This window comes from Misgurnus anguillicaudatus, chromosome 7 (genome assembly GCF_027580225.2).
Source record: "Misgurnus anguillicaudatus chromosome 7, ASM2758022v2, whole genome shotgun sequence".
NCBI classification, from domain to species: Eukaryota; Metazoa; Chordata; class Actinopteri; order Cypriniformes; family Cobitidae; genus Misgurnus; species Misgurnus anguillicaudatus.
The window spans coordinates 9,916,443-9,939,294 of NC_073343.2; positions in this window are offsets into that span (position 1 = coordinate 9,916,443).

A 22,852-nucleotide genomic window follows, 5' to 3' on the forward strand; every position below is an offset into this window, starting at 1 on the left:
CTTTTACAGCGTATATTTGAGTGTTTTATGATTATTCAAATACCCAATTCGTTAATAACGTTTTTTATCTATTTATATTATTATTAATAATGTATTTTTAATCTTGATAAATAGGTGTGTGTGAGAGAGAGATCGTAAATAGGCTTACCTTAAGCAGTAAATGCAGAACAATAATAATAGGCTGTTGGTTGTGCGTTAACTTGCAAGGAAGCTGAAGAACACTGTGAACATCTGAACTTTTCAGAACTATGTACAGTCTGGCTGAAGTTCATGGTTCTACAATTGACTAAATGACAGCCGAACATTTGGTTCTGTTCACCTGAAATGCTCCGATAATTCATCCATGGCTCAAACACGTGTAATTGATGTCCGTTTCTCACTCCAGCTGCAGCCTGCGGAGGTCGCGTATGCATGGTGCATACGTCATCAAGCCTGGTTTATTTTAGTTAACTGACCATTACATTCGCAAGGTATAAGCATATTACAACAATTTACTATTAACTAAGAATAAAAGTCATCTTTATAACTGTTAATATTCTAAAACAAGACAGTCGATGACGTATATGGAGCCTAGAAATGCGACCTCCGGAGGCTGCAGCATTCGCATTAAGACACGGCCGATGTGTGACAAACAACGTATACGTTGCAATCCGGAGTCCATGTTGCAGAATTTGTAGTGCTATTTTCCGATTTAAAAGGCATTATCCATTTGCTTCAGGCCCGGGTCACTCTCCAACTCCTATCTGTAACATCTTGATTTCCCGCTGAGAGAGCTGGCTGGCTGCCATCACTTGTGATTGGATAAACGCGGACTCATCATCGGCGTGGCGTCAACACAAACACATGCAGTGGGCGTGTGTTTAGTAACGTCATGAAATACATGCACATTTGGGTTTTTTGTTAAATAATTAGCCTATAAAATGCACGTTTCAAACCCGCCCAACTGATCCCAAACCAGCCCAATTTTTGCACAACCGCCCAAGCCAATTTTTACCCGCACAATCAAATTCAAAACCGCCCAATTGGGCGGGAACCCGCCCAATCTGGCAACACTGGCCGCAGGCAGAGGCGGGACCTATTTGCATGTGGCACTCGATGCGTCCAATCAAATGGAAAGACAGACTAGGACTATACCATTACGTTAAAGAAGAAAGGGGGAAAGACGCCGCAAAAATCAGTGTAGTGGTACAGTCCGAGTACACAAAGCGTTAGAGAGAGGAGGGGGAGCCGGATTTAAATGTAAGCGCGTTGGGAGAAAGTGAAGGCATTTATCGAAAATAAGAAGAAAGTTAAAGAGTAACTAAACCGTTAACCAACTTTTTTTAGTTAATGATCTGTAAGAATGATGCTTTATTAGTGCTGTTCATTGTTTTTACTAAGTTTTTTGACATTTGGATATAACGTGTTTCAATATATGGTGTAAAAACGTCTGAGTGGTGTCCTCTTCAGGTTGAACGGTGGCTACTGCAGTTGAATTTTCCTATTGGATGTTGGGTCCAAAAAGTAACTCGTGATGTAAGCAGGTTCAAGCTCACCACGCCCTTGTTACGATCTCACCACATGCTTGGTACGAGCTTAGTTTATCATGTCCCTCTGATTTTAGGGTTTGGTTATGGTTAGGGTTTGGATTTGGGGTAGATTTAGGTTTTATTTAGAAAAATGTTGTCCTAGGGTCAACACAATATGTTGCCCTGAGGACATCAACCACTTGGCAAAATCAGTTCGTGCGTCCCCTCTGTCTCCGTTGGGATCTACCCACTTTTCTTGCATTTTTTAAATATTGCCAGTGCGTGGAGTCAGGCTCTGACCAGGGGTTTAGTTACGCTTTAAGTCATGAGGGAAACCTAAAAAGACTACTTTTGTCTATATTTATTAGGCTTATTTGCTGTAATTCTGTGTTATTTATTTCCAAACAAAACATTAAAAACGGTTTTTATATAAAAAAAACTATTGATACACAATTGCATACCAACACACAAACCATTCACACTTGCTAATTTGGCCTAAAAAATAAGTATCCCAGGGATCATAAATGAAGACCCGGAGCCGTAAGACCTGGTGTTGTTCTAAGGAAGCATAGCCAAAAGAGCCGAATCTTTGAAAAGATCCGGAATTCTGAGAGATATAGACCAATGCGTTCTCGTATACAGTGACAACATATATGGCGGCGAGCACGCCAAAACGGACGTGAGGCTGTATCTTTGCAAAACTTTATTGTATCGACACGAAACTTGGTATATGTCATTACAGTCATGACCTGAGGGTGCCTGCAACGTTTCGTCACAGCGCCACCTAGTGGTCACGAGATTCAAAAAATGCCTATTTTTGCTTATAACTACTTCAAACTTGAGTCTAAAATCATGAAGGTGGTCTTGTTAGATTCCTTGAGGCATGCCGAGTCAAACGATACCAAACGGTTTTCTGTCGGCCATTTTGGGTGTCGGCCATTTTGAATTTTCTCACTAAGTTCAGTATTTCACATGGCGTATCGCTACGAAATTTGGCATGGTTCATCAGTGACATGTTCTGAGCGCACCTATAAATCTTTAAGACAGCGCCACCTAGTGGTCAGGATATGTAAATAAATTGTTTAAAATCTTTATTTCATTTGATTAAATTGCCACTATGACATAAGAATTCACTTTATTGATTCCTGGGCTCATGCTGAGTCCGACTGTACCAAATATGTCTGAGTCAAACCTACTTCCTGTCGGCCATTTTGAATTATATTGAACACCTACTTTTTCGAACTCCTCCTAGAGCGCTCGTGTGATTGGCTTGATTTTTGGTATGCATCGTCTAGAGACACTCTAGACAAAAAGTTATCAAAAGCTTTTAGGTAGAGCTATCCGTTGTCGTATAACGCATCAAAGAATGCGAGGGCGAGCACGCCAATATGTGTTTGAGCCTGTATCTTCGCAAAACTTTTGCGTATTAATATGAGGCTTGGTATATGTCATAACAGTGATGACCTAAGGGTGCATGCACCATTTCGTCACACTGCCCCCTACTGGTCACGAGATATAAAAAATGTCTATTTTTGTTTATAACTACTGCAAACTTGAATGTAAAATTATGAGACTGGTCTTGTTAGATTTCTTGAGGCATGCCGAGTCAAACGATACCAAATGGTTTTTGGTCGGCCATTTTGTGTGTCGGCCATTTTGAATTTTTTCTTTAAGTTCAAGTATTTCAGAAACGCAATTGCGTATTGTTATGAAACTTGGTATGGTTCATCAGCAACATGTTCTGGGAGGACTTGTAAACTTTTCGGTGCCCCCTAGTGGTCAAGAGATTTGAAGCTATATCTCTGCATCTCTTTATCGTATTTACACCAAATTTGGTGGGTGTCATCACAATCAAGACCTGAATCACAATTTATTTTTTGGTCAGTGCCCCCTAGTGGTCAAGTCATTTAAGGCTATATCTCTGCATCTCTTTATTGTATTTACACCAAATTTGGTGGGTGTCATCACAATCAAGACCTGAGTCACAATTTATTGTTTGGTTAGTGCCCCCTAGTGGTCAAGTCATTTAAGGCTATATCTCTGTATTGCTTTATCGTATTTACACTAAATTTGGTATGTGTCATCACAGTCATGACCTGAGGCACCATCTATTGTTTCGGCTCCGCCCCACCTAGTGATCTCAAGATACAAAAAATTGCTATTTTTTTCATAAAACTAATGCAAACTTAGATCTTAAATCATGACAGTCATCACGTATGAATCATTTTTTGCCATGTTTGGCTTGACCCCGGTATCGCTGCTTGCAGCTATATTTATTATTATTATTCATCTTCTTGTTCTTCCGCCATTGAAGTCAATGGCAGCCCATAGAACCGTACATAGGAAAGTTATGAAATTTGGCACACATGTAGAGGACAGTCTCAGAAGTTACTATAGCAACATTGGTTTGTCTGACTCAAACCCTCTAGCGCCACCAACAGTCCAAAAATCCACTTATGTTCATGCTCATAACTTCTGACCCGTGAGTCCTAGAAACTAAATTCTTGTTTCCTCTGAATCCTTTGCTTATGATGATTCAATTGCACACATTGATGTCATTTCTGTCATGCACATCTTTCCGCCATTTTGAATTTTCCTTAAAACCTACTTTTTCGAACTCCTCCTAGAGCGTTCGTCCGATTTGCATGTCCTTTGGTATGTAGCATCTAGAGACACCCCAGACAAAAAGTTATCAAAAGCTTTTTGATAGACCAATGCGTTCTCATATAAATTGACAACATATACGGCGGCGAGCACGCCAAAACGGACGTGAGGCTGTATCTTCGCAAAACATTATTGTATCGACACGAAACTTGGTATATGTCATTACAGTCATGACTTGAGGTTGCCTGCAACGTTTCGTCACAGCGCCACCTAGTGGTCACGAAATTCGAAAAATGCATATTTTTGCTTATAACTACTTCACACTTGAGTCTAAAATCATGAAGGAGGTCTTGTTAGATTCCTTGAGGCATGCCGAGTCAAACGATACCAAACCGTTTTTGGTCGGCCATTTTGGTTGTCGGCCATTTTGAATTTTCTCATTAAGTTCAGTATTTCACAAACCGAATGGCGTATCGCTACGAAATTTGGCATGGTTCATCGGTGACATGTTCTGAGCGCACCTATAAATCTTTAGGACGGCGCCACCTAGTGGTCAGTATATGTAAATAAATTGTTTAAAATCTTTATATCATTTGATTAAATTGCCACTATGACATAAGACTTCACTCTATTGATTCCTTGGCTCATGCTGAGTCCGACGGTATCAAATATGTCTGAGTCAAACCTACTTCCTGTCGGCCATTTTGAATTATATTGAACACCTACTTTTTCGAACTCCTCCTAGAGCGCTCGTGTGATTGGCTTGATTTTTGGTATGCATCATCTAGAGACACTCTAGACAAAAAGTTATCAAAAGATTTTCGGTAGACCTATCCGTTGTCGTATAACGCATCAAAGAATGCGAGGGCGAGCACGCCAAAATGTGTTTGAGCCTGTATCTTCGCAAAACTTTTGCGTATTAATATGAGACTTGGTATACGTCATAACAGTGATGTCCTGAGGGTGCATGCACCATTTCGTCACACTGCCCCCTACTGGTCACGAGATATAAAAAAATTCTATTTTTGCTTATAACTACTGCAAATTTGAATGTAAAATTATGAGACTGGTCTTGTTAGATTTCGTGAGGCATGGCGAGTCAAACGATACCAAATGGTTTTTGGTCGGCCATTTTGTGTGTCGGCCATTTTGAATTTTTCTTTAAGTTCAAGTATTTCAGAAACGCAACTGTGTATTGTTATGAAACTTGGTATGGTTCATTACCTACTTGTTCTGGGAGGACTTGTAAACTTTTTGATGCCCCCTAGTGGTCAAGAGATTTGAAGCTATATCTCTGCATCTCTTTATCGTATTTACACCAAATTTGGTGGGTGTCATCACAATCAAGACCTGAGTCACACTTTATTTTTTGGTCAGTGCCCCCTAGTGGTCAAGTCATTTAAGGCTATATCTCTGCATCTCTTTATTGTATTTACACCAAATTTGGTGGGTGTCATCACAATCAAGACCTGAGTCACAATTTATTGTTTGGTTAGTGCCCCCTAGTGGTCAAGTCATTTAAGGCTATATCTCTGCATCTCTTTATTGTATTTACACCAAATTTGGTGGGTGTCATCACAATCAAGACCTGAGTCACAATTTATTGTTTGGTTAGTGCCCCCTAGTGGTCAAGTCATTTAAGGCTATATCTCTGTATTGCTTTATCGTATTTACACTAAATTTGGTATGTGTCATCACAGTCATGACCTGAGGCACCATCTATTGTTTCTGCACCGCGCCACCTAGTGGTCTCAAGATACAAAAAATTGCTGTTTTTTTCATAAAACTAATGCAAACTTAGATCTTAAATCATGACAGTCATCACGTATGAATCATTTTTTGCCATGTTTGGCTTGACCCCGGTATCGCTGCTTGCAGCTATATTTAGGGGTCAAGCCCCGAAGGGGCGTAGAACCCTATTGTTATTGTTAGTTTTCTTATTATTAGGGGTCAAGCCCCGAAGGGGCGTAGAACCCTATTGTTATTGTTAGTTTTCTTATTATTATTCTTGTTCCTCGTTCTTCCACCCAAAAGTCAATGGCAGCCCATAGAACCGTACGTAGGAAAGTTATGAAATTTGGCACACATGTAGAGGACAGTATCAGAAGTTACTATAGCAACATTGGTGTGTCTGACTCAAACCCTCTAGCGCCACCAACAGTCCAAAAATCCACTTATATTCATGCTCATAACTGCTGACCCGTGAGTCCTAGAAACTAAATTCTTGTTTCCCCTGAATCCTTTGCTCATGATGATTCAATTGCACACATTGATGTCATTTGTGTCATGCAAATCTTTCCGCCATTTTGAATTTTCCGTAAAACCTACTTTTTCGAACTCCTCCTAGAGCGTTTGTCCGATTTGCATGTCCTTTGGTATGTAGCATCTAGAGACACCCCAGACAAAAAGTTATCAAAAGCTTTTTGATAGACCAATGCGTTCTCGTATAAATTGACAACATATATGGCGGCGAGCACGCCAAAACGGACGTGAGGCCGTATCTTCGCAAAACTGTATTGTATCGACACGAAACTTGGTATATGTCATAACAGTCATGACCTGAGGGTGCCTGCAATGTTTCGTCACAGCGCCACCTAGTGGTCACGAGATTCGAAAAATGCCTATTTTCGCTTATAACTACTTCAAACTTGAGTCTAAAATCATGAAGGTGGTCTTGTTAGATTCCTTGAGGTATGCAGAGTCAAACGATATCAAACGGTTTTCGGTCGGCCATTTTGGGTGTCGGCCATTTTGAATTTTCTCATTAAGTTCAGTATTTCACAAACAGAATGGCGTATTGCTACGAAATTTGGCATGGTTCATCAGTGACATGTTCTGAGCGCACCTATAAATCTTTAGGACAGCGCCACCTAGTGGTCAGGATATGTAAATAAATTGTTTAAAATCTTTATATCATTTGATTAAATTGCCACTATGACATAAGACTTCACTCTTTTGATTCCTTGGCTCATGCTGAGTCAGACTGTACCAAATATGTCTGAGTCAAACCTACTTCCTGTCGGCCATTTTGAATTATATTGAACACCTACTTTTTCGAACTCCTCCTAGAGTGCTCGTGTGATTGGCTTGATTTTTGGTATGCATCATCTAGAGACACTCCAGACAAAAAGTTATCAAAAGCTTTTTGGTAGACCTATCCGTTGTCGTATAACGCATCAAAGAATGCGAGGGCGAGCACGCCAAAATGTGTTTGAGCCTGTATCTTCGCAAAACTTTTGCGTATTGATTTGAGACTTGGTATATGTCATAACAGTGATGACGTAAGGGTGCATGCACCGTTTCGTCACAGTGCCCCCTAGTGGTCACGAGATATGAAAATCGTCAATTTTTGCTTATAACTTCTGCAAGCATGTGTGTAAAATTATGAGAGTGCTTTTGTTTGATTTCCTGAAGCATGTCAAGTCAAACGATACAAAATGGTTTTTGGTCGGCCATTTTGGGTGTCGGCCATTTTGATTTTTTCTCTAAGTTCAAGTATTTCAGAAACGCAATTGCGTATTGTTCATCAGCAACATGTTCTGGGAGGACTTGTAAACTTTCCTGTGCCCCCTAGTGGTCAAGGGATTTGAAGCTATATCTCTGCATCTCTTTATCGTATTTACACCAAATTTGGTGGGTGTCATCACAATCAAGACCTGAGTCACAATTTATTTTTTGGTCAGTGCGCCCTAGTGGTCAAGTCATTTAAGGCTATATCTCTGTATCTCTTTATTGTATTTACACCAAATTTGGTGGGTGTCATCACAGTCATGACCTGAGGCACCATCTATTGTTTCGGCACAGCACCACCTAGTGGTCTCAAGATATGAAAAATGTGCCATTTTTTCATAAAACGAATGCAAACTTAGATCTGAAATCATGACAGTCATCACGTATGAATCATTTTTTGCCATGTTTGGCTTGACCCCGGTATCGCTGCTTGCAGCTATATTGGCAATTGTTTCTGTTAGTAAATTTTTCTTCTTCCGCCATTGCGGTCTATGGCAGCCCATAGAACCGTACGTAGGAAAGTTATGAAATTTGGCACACTGATAGAGGACAGTCCAATGTGTCCCCACAGCAAATTTGGAGTCTCTATCTCTAACCCTCTAGCGCCACCAACAGTCCAAAGTTGCACTTATGTTTTTGCTTATAACTTCTGATCCATAAGTCCTAGAAATATAATTCTTGTTTCCTCTGATTCCATGGCTCAAGACGATTCGACTGTACCCAATGACGTCATTTTCCGTTATGAAAATTTTTCCGCTATTATGAATTATTTGTAAAACCAACTTTTTCGAACTCGTCCTAGAGCTTTTGTCCGATTGCCACGAAAATTGGTATGTATCATCTAGAGACACTCTTGGCAAAAAGTTATCAAAAGAATTTCGATACAGCAATCCGTTGTCGTATACCGCCTTAACGAATTTTACGTATAGCGCATAAAAACTGATTTTAGGCTGTATCTTCGTCAAACTTATGCCTATTGACACGACACTTGGTACTTGTGATGCCAGTCAGGAACTGAGGGTGCATGCACAGTTTCGTCGCAGCACCACCTAGTGGCCAGACAAATGATTTATACACCTATAACTTTGGCTGCGATCAACGTATTTTTATGCGACTTGATTTTTAGGAGTCCTGAGTAGTCGCCGAGTCCAACGATACCAAACATGCCAGATTTTACCTTACGGTTAGCCCTGCGCAGCAAAACAGCACTTAAAAAACACATGCGAATATCACCGCGAGCGTTATTCCGGTCGACTCGAAAACACCATAGGAAGAACTTTACTTTACCTTCTGAACAAAAAGTTCTATTGGCGTTATATTAAAATTTTCATCAGAAATGGCCGAAAATTGCAAAAAACGAAAAATTACCTTCAAATTTTGTGTTTTTTACACATAAATGGTAATAACTCCGCAACGAAATGGAATTCTTTCACCAGATTTGATACGCTGATGTATGAGCAGAGTCTGAGGCCACACAATAAAATTGGTATGCCTGCACCACTAGGTGGCCCTATATTTGAACAAAATCTTTCATATCAAGCAAGCCCTATGGTCATACAACTATTTCTTAACTAAACTAAAGTGTATAGTCATAAAACTAGCTAGATGTTACACCATCATGACCTGATGTTGCATGCACAATTTTGTCATTGCGCCACCTACTGGTTTTGAGATAGAATATGGTATTTTTTCCTAAAACTACTGCAACAACACATCTAAAACCATGAGTCATCATGAATTATTCCTTTCATGGCTTTGACTATAATCACTGGTGGTTGCCAATTTACTCTCTAGCAACCAATGAAAATACCATATCAACTTTTTTGCAAGAGCTTTTTCTCTGCATCAGAACATCGTAAAGACATGGGGATGGTCTCTTTTGACTCATTTAACTTGTTGTAACATGTTGTGAACCATGTTTTGTCACTGCAAACATCACTCACGTGTCTTTCAGTGCTCTAATGTTCCATGATTGTCAATAACAGAAGGACAATTGCAGTAGACAATAACTTAGATTATTTTTGTTGCTTACTTTTGCGTTCTTCATCTGAAATCATTAGGTTTACCTAGGTTCTTAAGTCTGCTTATCCAAACTCACCTTTACATCCTTCTGTGCCCTTTTCGGCTTGACCCCGGTAATTGCTGCTTGCAGCTATATTTATTATTATTATTGTTATTCTTGTTCCTCGTTCTTCCACCCAAAAGTCAATGGCAGCCCATAGAACCGTACATAGGAAAGTTATGAAATTTGGCACACATGTAGAGGACAGTCATAGAAGTTACTATAGCAACATTGGTGTGTCTGACTCAAGCCCTCTAGCGCCACCATCAGTCCAAAAATCCACTTATGTTCATGCTCATAACTTCTGACCCGTGAGTCCTAGAAACTAAATTCTTGTTTCCTCTGAATCCTTGGCTCATGATGATTCAGTTGCACATGTTGATGTCATTTGTGTCATGCAAATCTTTCCGCCATTTTGAATTTTCCGTAAAACCTACTTTTTCGAACTCCTCCTAGACCGTCCGTCTGATTTGCATGTCCTTTGGTATGTAGCATCTAGAGACACCCCAGACAAAAAGTTATCAAAAGCTTTTTGATAGACCAATGCGTTCTCGTATACAGTGACAACATATACGGCGGCGAGCACGCCAAAACGGACGTGAGGCCGTATCTTCGCAACACTTTGGTGTATCGACACGAAACTTGGTATATGTCATTACAGTCATGACCTGAGGGTGCCTGCAACGTTTCGTCACAGCGCCACCTAGTGGTCACGAAATTAGAAAAATGCCTATTTTTGCTTATAACTACTTCAAACTTGAGTCTAAAATCATGAAGGTGGTCTTGTTAGATTCCTTGAGGCATGCCGAGTCAAACGATACCAAACGGTTTTCGGTCGGCCATTTTGGGTGTCGGCCATTTTGAATTTTCTTATTAAGTTCAGTATTTCACAAACAGAATGGCGTATCGCTACGAAATTTGGCATGGTTCATCAGTGACATGTTCTGAGCGCACATATAAATCTTTAGGACAGCGCCACCTAGTGGTCAGGATATGTAAATAAATTGTTTAAAATCTTTATATCATTTGATTAAATTGCCACACTGACATAAGACTTCACTCTATTGATTCCTTGGCTCATGCTGAGTCCGACCGTACCAAATATGTCTGAGTCAAACCTACTTCCTGTCGGCCATTTTGAATTATATTGAACACCTACTTTTTCGAACTCCTCCTAGAGCGCTCGTGTGATTGGCTTGATTTTTGGTATGCATCATCTACTGACACTCTAGACAAAAAGTTATCAAAAGCTTTTCGGTAGACCTATCCGTTGTCGTATCACGCATCAAAGAATGAGAGGGCGAGCACGCCAAAATGTGTTTGAGCCTGTATCTTCGCAAAACTTTCGCGTATTGATATGAGACTTGGTATATGTCATAACAGTGATGACCTGAGGGTGCATGCACCATTTCGTCACACTGCCCCCTACTGGTCACGAGATATAAAAAATGTCTATTTCTGTTTATAACTACTGCAAACTTGAAAGTAAAATTATGAGACTGGTCTTGTTAGATTTCTTGAGGCATGCCGAGTCAAACGATACCAAATGGTTTTTGGTCGGCCATTTTGTGTGTCGGCCATTTTGAATTTTTTCTTTAAGTTCAAGTATTTCAGAAACGCAATTGCGTATTGTTATGAAACTTGGTATGGTTCATCAGCAACATCTTCTGGGAGGACTTGTAAACTTTTCGGCGCCCCCTAGGGGTCAAGAGATTTGAAGCTATATCTCTGCATCTCTTTATCGTATTTACACCAAATTTGGTGGGTGTCATCACAATCAAGACCTGAGTCACAATTTATTGTTTGGTCAGTGCCCCCTAGTGGTCAAGTCATTTAAGGCTATATTTCCGTATCGCTTTATCGTATTTACACTAAATTTGGTATGTGTCATCACAGTCATGACCTGAGGCACCATCTATTGTTTCGGCACAGCGCCACCTAGTGGTCTCAAGATACAAAGAAATTGCTATTTTTTCATAAAACTAATGCAAAATTAGATCTTAAATCATGACAGTCATCACGTATGAATCATTTTTTGCCATTTTTGGCTTGACCCCGGTATCGCTGCTTGCAGCTATATTTATTATTATTATTCTTCCTCTTCCGCCATTGAAGTCAATGGCAGCCCATAGAACCGTACATAGGAAAGTTATGAAATTTGGCACACTTGTACAGGACAGTCTTAGAAGTTACTATAGCAAATTTGGTGTGTCTAACTCAAACTCTCTAGCGCCACCAACAGTCCAAAAGTCCACTTATGTTCATGCTCATAACTTCTGACCCGTGAGTCCTAGAAACTAAATTCTTGTTTCCTCTGAATCCTTGGCTCATGTTGATTCAATTGCACACATTGATGTCATTTGTGTCATGCACATCTTTCCGCCATTTTGAATTTTCCGTAAAACCTACTTTTTCGAACTCCTCCTAGAGCGTTTGTCCGATTTGCATGTCCTTTGTTATATAGCATCTAGAGACACCTCTGACAAAAAGTTATCAAAAGCTTTTTTATAGACCAATGCGTTCTCGTATAAATTAACAACATATATGGCGGCGAGCACGCCAAAACAGACGTGTGGCTGTATCTTTGCAACACTTTGGTGTATCGACACGAAACTTGGTATATGTCATTACAGTCATGAACTGAGGGTGCCTGCAACGTTTCGTCACAGCGCCACCTAGTGGTCACGAGATTCGAAAAATGCCTATTTTCGCTTATAACTACTTCAAACTTGAGTCTAAAATCATGAAGTTGGTCTTGTTAGATTCCTTGAGGCATGCCGAGTCAAACGATACCAAACGGTTTTCGGTCGGCCATTTTGGGTGTCGGCCATTTTGAATTTTCTCATTAAGTTCAGTATTTCACAAACAGAATGGCGTATCGCTACGAAATTTGGCATGGTTCATCAGTGACATGTTCTGAGCGCACCTATAAATCTTTAGGACGGCGCCACCTAGTGGTCAGGATATGTAAATAAATTGTTTAAAATCTTTATATCATTTGAATAAATTGCCACTATGACATAAGACTTCACTCTATTGATTCCTTGACTCATGCTGAGTCCGACTGTACCAAATATGTCTGAGTCAAACCTACTTCCTGTCGGCCATTTTGAATTATATTGAACACCTACTTTTTCGAACTCCTCCTAGAGCGCTCGTGTGATTGGCTTGATTTTTGGTATGCATCATCTAGAGACACTCTAGACAAAAAGTTATCAAAAGCTTTTCGGTAGACCTATTTGTTGTCGTATAACGCATCAAAGAATGCGAGGGCGAGCACGCCAAAATGTGTTTGAGCCTGTATCTTCGCAAAACTTTTGTGTATTAATATGAGACTTGGTATATGTCATAACAGTGATGACCTGAGGGTGCATGCACCATTTCGTCACACTGCCCCCTACTGGTCACGAGATATAAAAAATGTCTATTTTTGCTTATAACTACTGCAAACTTGAATGTAAAATTATAAGAGTGGTCTTGTTAGATTTCGTGAGGCATGCCGAGTCAAACGATACTAAATGGTTTTTGGTCGGCCATTTTGTGTGTCGGCCATTTTTAATTTTTCTTTAAGTTCAAGTATTTCAGAAACGCAATTACGTATTGTTATGAAACTTGGTATGGTTCATCAGCAACATGTTCTGGGAGGACTTGTAAACTTTCCGGTGCCCCCTAGTGGTCAAGAGATTTGAAGCTATATCTCTGCATCTCTTTATCGTATTTACACCAAATTTGGTGGGTGTCATCACAATCAAGACCTGAGTCACAATTTATTTTTTGGTCAGTGCCCCCTAGTGGTCAAGTTATTTAAGGCTATATCTCTGCATCTCTTTATTGTATTTACACCAAATTTGGTGGGTGTCATCACAATCAAGACCTGAGTCACAATTTATTATTTGGTCAGTGCCCCCTAGTGGTCAAGTCATTTAAGGCTATATCTCCGTATCACTTTATTGTATTTACACCAAATTTGGTGGGTGTCATCACAATCAAGACCTGAGTCACAATTTATTGTTTGGTCAGTGCCCCCTAGTGGTCAAGTCATTTAAGGCTATATCTCCGTATCGCTTTATTGTATTTACACTAAATTTGGTATGTGTCATCACAGTCATGACCTGAGGCACCATCTATTGTTTCGGCAAAGCGCCACCTAGTGGTCTCAAGATACAAAAAATGCTATTTTTTCATAAAACTAATGCAAACTTAGATCTTAAACCATGACAGTTATCACGTATGAATCATTTATTGCCATGTTTGGCTTGACCCCGGTATCGCTGCTTGCAGCTATATTTATTATTATTTTTCTTCCTCGTTCTTCCGCCGAAAGTCAATGGCAGCCCATAGAACCGTATGTAGGAAAGTTATGAAATTTGGCACACAAGTAGAGGACAGTCTCAGAAGTTACTATAGCAACATTGGTGTGTCTGACTCAAACCCTCTAGCGCCACCAACAGTCCAAAAATCCACTTATGTTCATGCTCATAACTTCTGACCCATGAGTCCTAGAAACTAAATTCTTGTTTCCTCTGAATCCTTGGCTCATGGTGATTCAATTGCACTCATTGATGTCATTTGCGTCATGCACATCTTTCCGCCATTTTGAATTTTCCGTAAAACCTACTTTTTCGAACTCCTCCTAGACCGTTTGTCCGATTTGCATGTCCTTTGGTATGTAGCATCTAAAGACACCCCAGACAAAAAGTTATCAAAAGCTTTTTGATAGACCAATGCGTTCTCGTATAAATTGACAACATATATGGCGGCGAGCACGCCAAAATGGACGTGAGGCTGTATCTTCGCAAAACTTTGGTGTATCGACACGAAACTGTATATATATTATTACAGTCATGACCTGAGGGTGCCTGCAACGTTTCATTACAGCGCCACCTAGTGGTCACGAGATTCGAAAAATGCCTATTTTCGCTTATAACTACTTCAAACTTGAATCTAAAATCATGAAGGTGGCTTTGTTAGATTCCTTGAGGCATGCCGAATCAAACGATACCAAAAGGTTTTCGTTCGGCCATTTTGGGTGTCGGCCATTTTGAATTTTCTCATTAAGTTCAGTATTTCACAAACAGAATGGCGTATCGCTACGAAATTTGGCATGGTTCATCAGTGACATGTTCTGAGCGCATCTATAAATCTTTAGGACGGCGCCATCTAGTGGTCAGGATATGTAAATAAATTGTTTAAAATCTTTATTTCATTTGATTAAATTGCCACTATGACATAAGACTTCACTCTATTGATTCCTTGGCTCATGCTGAGTCTGACTGTACCAAATATGTCTGAGTCAAACCTACTTCCTGTCGGCCATTTTGAATTATATTGAACACCTACTTTTTCGAACTCCTCCTAGAGCGCTCATGTGATTGGCTTGATTTTTGGTATGCATCATCTAAAGACACTCTAGACAAAAAGTTATCAAAAGCTTTTCGGTAGACCTATCCGTTATCGTATAACACATCAAAGAATGCGAGGGCGAGCACGCCAAAATGTGTTTGAGCCTGTATCTTCGCAAAACTTTTGCGTATTAATATGAGACTTGGTATATGTCATAACAGTGATGACCTGAGGGTGCATGCACCGTTTCGTCACACTGCCCCCTACTGGTCACGAGATATAAAATATGTCTATTTTTGCTCATAACTACTGCAAACTTGAATGTAAAAGTATGAGACTAGTTTTGTTGGATTTCGTGAGGCATGCCGAGTCAAACGATACCAAATGGTTTTTGGTCGGCCATTTTGTGTGTCGGCCATTTTGATTTTTTTCTTTAAGTTCAAGTATTTCAGAAACGCAATTGCGTATTGTTATGAAACTTGGTATGGTTCATCAGCAACATGTTCTGAGAGGACTTGTAAACTTTTCGGCGCCCCCTAGTGGTCAAGAGATTTGAAGCTATATCTCTCCATCTCTTTATCGTATTTACACCAAATTTGGTTATTGTCATCACAATCAAGACCTGAGTCACAATCTATTGATTTGGTCAGTGCCCCCTAGTGGTCAAGTCATTATATGTCCGTATCGCTTTATTGTATTTACACTAAATTTGGTATGTGTCATTACAGTCATGACCTGAGGTACCATCTATTGTTTCGGCACAGCGCCACCTAGTGGTCTCAAGATACGAAAAAATTGCAATTTTTTTCCTAAAACTAATGCAAACTTAGATCTTAAATCATGACAGTTATCATGTATGAATCATTTTTTGCCATGTTTGGCTTGACCCCGGTATCGCTGCTTGCAGCTATATTTATTAGGGGTCAAGCCCCGAAGGGGCGTAGAACCCTATTGTTATTGTTAGTTTTCTTATTATTATTATTATTATATATTATTCTTCTTCTTGTTCTTCCGCCATTAAAGTCAATGGCAGCCCATAGAACCGTACGTAGGAAAGTTATGAAATTTGGCACACATGTAGAGGACAGTCACAGAAGTTACTATAGCAACATTGGTGTGTCTGACTCAAACCCTCTAGCGCCACCAACAGTCCAAAAATCCACTTATGTTCATGCCCACAACTTGTGACCCGTGAGTCCTAGAAAATAAATTCTTGTTTCCTCTGAATCCTTGGCTCATGATGATTCAGATGCACATGTTGATGTCATTTGTGTCATGCACATCTTTCCGCCATTTTGAATTTTCCGTAAAACCTACTTTTTCGAACTCCTCCTAGACCGTTTGTCCGATTTGCATGTCCTTTGGTATGTAGCATCTAGAGACACCCCAGACAAAAAGTTATCAAAAGCTTTTTGATAGACCAATGCGTTCTCGTATAAATTCACAACATATATGGCGGCGAGCACGCCAAAACGGACGTGTGGCCGTATCTTCGCAAAACTTTATTGTATCGACACGAAACTTGGTATATGTCATTACAGTCATGACCTGAGGGTGCCTGCAACGTTTCGTCACAGCGCCACCTAGTGGTCACGAGATTCGAAAAATGCTTATTTTCGCTTATAACTACTTCAAACTTGAGTCTAAAATCATGAAGGTGGTCTTGTTAGATTCCTTGAGGCATGCCGAGTCAAACGATACCAAACGGTTTTCGGTCGGCCATTTTGGGTGTCGGCCATTTTGAATTTTCTCATTAAGTTCAGTATTTCACAAACAGAATGGCGTATCGCTACGAAATTTGGCATGGTTCATCAGTGACATGTTCTGGGCGCACCTATAAATCTTTAGGACGGCGCCACCTAGTGGTCAGGATATGTAAATAAATTGTTTAAAATCTTTATATCATTTGATTAAATTGCCACACTGACATAAGACTTCACTCTATTGATTCCTTGGCTCATGCTGAGTCTGACTGTACCAAATATGTCTGAGTCAAACCTACTTCCTGTCGGCCATTTTGAATTATATTGAACACCTACTTTTTCGAACTCCTCCTGGAGCGCTCGTCTGATTGGCTTGATTTTTGGTATGCATCATCTAGAGACACTCTAGACAAAAAGTTATCAAAAGCTTTTCGGTAGACCTATCCGTTGTCGTATAACGCATCAAAGAATGCGAGGGCGAGCACGCCAAAATGTGTTTGAGCCTGTATCTTCGCAAAACTTTTGCGTATTAATATGAGACTTGGTATATGTCATAACAGTGATGACCTGAGGGTGCATGCACCATTTCGTCACACTGCCCCCTACTGGTCACGAGATATTAAACATTTCTAATTTTGCTTATAACTACTGCAAACTTGAATGTAAAATTATGAGACTGGTCTTGTTAGATATCGTGAGGCATGCCGAGTCAAACGATACCAAATGGTTTTTGGTCGGCCATTTTGTGTGTCGGCCATTTTGAATTTTTTCTTTAAGTTCAAGTATTTCAGAAACGCAATTGCGTATTGTTATGAAACTTGGTATGGTTCATCAGCAACATGTTCCGGGAGGACTTGTAAACTTTTCGGCGCCCCCTAGTGGTCAAGAGATTTGAAGCTATATCTCTGCATCTCTTTATCGTATTTACACCAAATTTGGTGGGTGTCATCACAATCAAGACCTGAGTCACAATTTATTGTTTGGTCAGTGCCCCCTAGTGGTCAAGCCATTTAAGGCTATATCTCTGTATCGCTTTATTGTATTTACACTAAATTTGGTATGTGTCATCACAGTCATGACCTGAGGCACCATCTATTGTTTTGGCACAGCGCCCCCTAGTGGTCTCAAGATATGAGAAAATTGCTATTTTTTCATAAAACTAATGCAAACTTAGATCTTAAATCATGACAGTCATCACGTATGAATCATTTTTTGCCATGTTTGGCTTGACCCCGGTATCGCTGCTTGCAGCTATATTTATTATTATTATTATTATATATTATTCTTCTTCTCTTCCACCCAAAAGTCAATGGCAGCCCATAGAACCGTACGTAGGAAAGTTATGAAATTTGGCACACATGTAGAGGACAGTCTCAGAAGTTACTATAGCAACATTGGTGTGTCTGACTCAAACCCTCTAGCGCCACCAACAGTCCAAAAATCCACTTATGTTCATGCTCATAACTTCTGACCCGTGAGTCCTAGAAACTAAATTCTTGTTTCCTCTGAATCCTTGGCTCATGATGATTCAAATGCACACATTGATGTCATTTGTGTCATGCACATCTTTCCGCCATTTTGAATTTTCCGTAAAACCTACTTTTTCGAACTCCTCCTAGAGCGTTTGTCCGATTTGCATGTCCTTTGGTATGTAGCATCTAGAGACACCCCTGACAAAAAGTTATCAAAAGCTTTTTGATAGACCAATGCGTTCTCGTATACCGTGACAACATATATGGCGGCGAGCACGCCAAAACGGACGTGAGGCCGTATCTTCGCAACACTTTGGTGTATCGACACGAAACTTGGTATATGTCATAACAGTCATGACCTGAGGGTGCCTGCAACGTTTCGTCACAGCGCCACCTAGTGGTCACGAGATTCAAAAAATGCCTATTTTCGCTTATAACTACTTCAAACTTGAGTCTAAAATCATGAAGTTGGTCTTGTTAGATTCCTTGAGGCATGCCGAGTCAAACGATACCAAACGGTTTTCGGTCGGCCATTTTGGGTGTCGGCCATTTTGAATTTTCTCATTAAGTTCAGTATTTCACAAACAGAATGGCGTATCGCTACGAAATTTGGCATGGTTCATCAGTGACATGTTCTGAGCGCACCTATAAATCTTTAGGACGGCGCCACCTAGTGGTCAGGATATGTAAAGAAATTGTTTAAAATCTTTATATCATTTGATTAAATTGCCACTATGACATAAGACTTCACTCTATTGATTTCTTGGCTCATGCTGAGTCCGACTGTACCAAATATGTCTGAGTCAAACCTACTTCCTGTCGGCCATTTTGAATTATATTGAACACCTACTTTTTCGAACTCCTCCTAGAGCGCTCGTGTGATTGGCTTGATTTTTGGTATGCATCATCTAGAGACACTCTAGACAAAAAGTTATCAAAAGCTTTTCGGTAGACCTATCCGTTGTCGTATAACGCATCAAAGAATGCGAGGGCGAGCACGCCAAAATGTGTTTGAGCCTGTATCTTCGCAAAACTTTTGCGTATTAATATGAGACTTGGTATATGTCATAACAGTGATGACCTGAGGGTGCATGCACCATTTCGTCACACTGCCCCCTACTGGTCACGAGATATAAAAAATGTCTATTTTTGCTTATAACTACTGCAAATTTGAATGTAAAATTATGAGACTGGTCTTGTTAGATTTCGTGAGGCATGCCGAGTCAAACGATACCAAATGGTTTTTGGTCGGCCATTTTGTGTGTCGGCCATTTTGAATTTTTCTTTAAGTTCAAGTATTTCAGAAACGCAATTGCGTATTGTTATGAAACTTGGTATGGTTCATCAGCAACATGTTCTGGGAGGACTTGTAAACGTTTCGGCGCCCCCTAGTGGTCAAGAGATTTGAAGCTATATCTCTGCATCTCTTTATCGTATTTACACCAAATTTGGTGGGTGTCATCACAATCAAGACCTGAGTCACAATTTATTTTTTGGTCAGTGCCCCCTAGTGGTCAAGTCATTTAAGGCTATATCTCTGCATCTCTTTATTGTATTTACACCAAATTTGGTGGGTGTCATCACAATCAAGACCTGAGTCACAATTTATTTTTTGGTCAGTGCCCCCTAGTGGTCAAGTCATTTGAGGCTATATCTCCGTATCGCTTTATCGTATTTACACTAAATTTGGTATGTGTCATCACAGTCATGACCTGAGGCACCATCTATTGTTTCGGCACAGCGCCACCTAGTGGTCTCAAGATACAAAGAAATTGCTATTTTTTCATAAAACTAATGCAAACTTAGATCTTAAATCATGACAGTCATCACGTATGAATCATTTTTTGCCATGTTTGGCTTGACCCCGGTATCGCTGCTTGCAGCTATATTTATATATTATTCTTCTTCTTGTTCTTCCGCCATTGAAGTCAATGGCAGCCCATAGAACCGTACATAGGAAAGTTATGAAATTTGGCACACATGTAGAGGACGGTCTCAGAAGTTACTATAGCAACATTGGTGTGTCTGACTCAAACCCTCTAGCGCCACCAACAGTCCAAAAATCCACTTATGTTCATGCTCATAACTTCTGACCCGTGAGTCCTAGAAACTAAATTCTTGTTTCCTCTGAATCCTTGGCTCATGATGATTCAAATGCACACATTGATGTCATTTGTGTCATGCACATCTTTCCGCCATTTTGAATTTTTCGTAAAACCTACTTTTTCGAACTCCTCCTAGACCGTTTGTCCGATTTGCATGTCCTTTGGTATGTAGCATCTAGAGACACCCAAGACAAAAAGTTATCAAAAGCTTTTTGATAGACCAATGCGTTCTCATATAAATTGACAACATATATGGCGGCGAGCACGCCAAAACGGACGTGAGGCCTTATCTTCGCAAAACTTTATTGTATCGACACGAAACTTGGTATATGTCATTACAGTCATGACCTGAGGGTGCCTGCAACGTTTCGTCACAGCGCCACCTAGTGGTCACGAGATTCGAAAAATGCCTATTTTCGCTTATAACTACTTCAAACTTGAGTCTAAAATCATGAAGGTGGTCTTGTTAGATTCCTTGAGGCATGCCGAGTCAAACGATACCAAACGGTTTTCGGTCGGCCATTTTGGGTGTCGGCCATTTTGAATTTTCTCATTAAGTTTAGTATTTCACAAACAGAATGGCGTATCGCTACGAAATTTGGCATGGTTCATCAGTGACATGTTCTGAGCGCACCTATAAATCTTTAGGACGGCGCCACCTAGTGGTCAGGATATGTAAATAAATTGTTTAAAATCTTTATATCATTTGATTAAATTGCCACTATGACATACAACTTCAGTCTATTGATTCCTTGGCTCATGCTGAGTCCGACTGTACCAAATATGTCTGAGTCAAACCTACTTCCTGTCGGCCATTTTGAATTATATTGAACACCTACTTTTTCGAACTCCTCCTAGAGCGCTCGTGTGATTGGCTTGATTTTTGGTATGCATCATCTAGAGACACTCTAGACAAAAAGTTATCAAAAGCTTTTCGGTAGACCTATCCGTTGTCGTATAACGCATCAAAGAATGCGAGGGCGAGCACGCCAAAATGTGTTTGAGCCTGTATCTTCGCAAAACTTTTGCGTATTAATATGAGACTTGGTATATGTCATAACAGTGATGACCTGAGGGTGCATGCACCATTTCGTCACACTGCCCCCTACTGGTCACGAGATATAAAAATGTCTATTTTTGCTTATAACTACTGCAAATTTGAATGTAAAATTATGAGACAGGTCTTGTTAGATTTCGTGAGGCATGGTGAGTCAAACGATACCAAATGGTTTTTGGTCGGCCATTTTGTGTGTCGGCCATTTTGAATTTTTCTTTAAGTTCAAGTATTTCAGAAACGCAATTGCGTATTGTTATGAAACTTGGTATGGTTCATCAGCAACATGTTCTAGGAGGACTTGTAAACTTTCCGGTGCCCCCTAGTGGTCAAGAGATTTGAAGCTATATCTCTGCATCTCTTTGTCGTATTTACACCAAATTTGGTGGGTGTCATCACAATCAAGACCTGAGTCACAATTTATTTTTTGGTCAGTGCCCCCTAGTGGTCAAGTCATTTAAGGCTATATCTCTGCATCTCTTTATTGTATTTACACCAAATTTGGTGGGTGTCATCACAGTAATGACCTGAGGCACCATCTATTGTTTCGGCACAGCGCCACCTAGTGGTCTCAAGATACGAAAAAATTCATAAAACTAATGCAAACTTAGATCTTAAATCATGACAGTCATCACGTATGAATCATTTTTTGCCATGTTTGGCTTGACCCCGGTATCGCTGCTTGCAGCTATATTTAGGGGTCAAGCCCCGAAGGGGCGTAGAACCCTATTGTTATTGTTAGTTTTCTTATTATTATTATTATTATTATTATTATTATTATGTTTCCTCTTCCGCCATTGAAGTCAATGGCAGCCCATAGAACCGTACATAGGAAAGTTATGAAATTTGGCACACATGTAGAGGACAGTCTCAGAAGTTACTATAGCAACATTGGTGTGTCTGACTCAAACCCTCTAGCGCCACCAACAGTCCAAAAATCCACTTATGTTCATGCTCATAACTTCTGACCCGTGAGTCCTAGAAACTAAATTCTTGTTTCCTCTGAATCCTTTGCTCATGATGATTCAATTGCACACATTGATGTCATTTGTGTCATGCACATCTTTCCGCCATTTTGAATTTTCCGTAAAACCTACTTTTTCGAACTCCTCCTAGACCGTTTGTCCGATTTGCATGTCCTTTGGTATGTAGCATCTAGAGACACCCCAGACAAAAAGTTATCAAAAGCTTTTTGATAGACCAATGCGTTCTCATATAAATTGACAACATATATGGCGGCGAGCACGCCAAAACGGACGTGAGGCCGTATCTTCGCAAAACTTTATTGTATCGACACGAAACTTGGTATATGTCATTACAGTCATGACCTGAGGGTGCCTGCAACGTTTCGTCACAGCGCCACCTAGTGGTCACGAGATTCGAAAAATGCCTATTTTCGCTTATAACTACTTCAAACTTGAGTCTAAAATCATGAAGGTGGTCTTGTTAGATTCCTTGAGGCATGCCGAGTCAAACGATACCAAACGGTTT